Here is a 1364-nt window from a genome sequence, read left to right on the forward strand (position 1 = left end):
AAAATAAAGCGTGCGATAAATCAAGAGGACATAACCCTAGTAAACATATACGCGCCCAACATAGGAGCACCTACATACATAAAGCAATTATTGACCGACATAAAATGAGAGATCAAAAGTAATACACTCATAGTCGGAGACTTTAACACCCCATTGACATCCATGGACAGATCTTCCAGACAAAGAATCGATAAGGAAACAAGATACACTAGAACAGATGGACTTAACAGATATTTTCAGAACATTTTACCCCAAAGCAGCAAAATATACATTCTTCTCAAGTGCACATGGAATGTTTTCAGGGATAGACCACATGTTAGGACACAAAACAAGTCTCGATAAATTTAAGAAGATTGAAATCATATCAACCGTCTTCTCCGATCACAATGGTATGAAACTTGAAATCAACTACAAGAAAAAAAACTGGAAAATACACAAACACATGGAGGCTAAATCACATGCTACAAAACAATGAATGGGTTATTAATGAGATCAAGGAAGAAATCAAAAGATACCTAAAGACAAATGAAAATGAAAACACAATGATTCAAAATTTGGGGGACACAGTGAAAACAGTCCTATGAGGGGAATTCATAGCAATAAAGGCCTACCTCAAGAAACAAGAAAAAGCTCAAATAAACAATCTAACCTTCCAATGAAAAGAACTAGAAAAATAACAGCAAACAAAGCCCAAAGTGAATAGAAGGAAGGAAATAATAAAGATGAGAGATGAAATAGAGTCTAGAAAAACAATACAAAAGATTAATGAAATCAAGAGCTAGTTATTTGAACGGATAAATAAAATTGACAGACCCATAGCCAGACTCATCAAGGAAAAAAGAGAGAGGACTCAAATGAATAAAATGAGACATGAAGAGGAGAAATAACCACAGACTCCACAGAAATACAATGGATCATAAGAAAATACTACAAGCAATTACATGCCAAAAAATTAGACAATCTGGAAGAAATAGACACATTCCTAGAAATGTATTATCTCCCAAGACTGAGTCAAGTAGAAACAGAAAATCTAAACTGACCGATTACCACCAATGAAATAGAATCAGTAATCAAAAACCTCCCCAAAAACAAAAGTCTTGGACCAGATGGCTTCATACGTGAATTTCACCAAACATTCAAAGAATTATCACCTATTCTCAAACTATTCCAAAATATTCAAGAAGAGGGAAGGCTCCCTAACTCCTTTTATGAGGCCACAATTACCTTGACTCCAAAACCAGGCAGAGACATTACAAAAAAAGAAAGCTATAGGCCAATATCTCTTATGAACATTGATGCAAAAATCCTCAACAAAATCTTAGCAAACCGAATTCAGCAATATATGAAAAATATCATACACCATG

The sequence above is a fragment of the Pteropus alecto genome, unplaced genomic scaffold, assembly GCF_000325575.1.
Source record: "Pteropus alecto unplaced genomic scaffold, ASM32557v1 scaffold527, whole genome shotgun sequence".
NCBI lineage: Eukaryota > Metazoa > Chordata > Mammalia > Chiroptera > Pteropodidae > Pteropus > Pteropus alecto.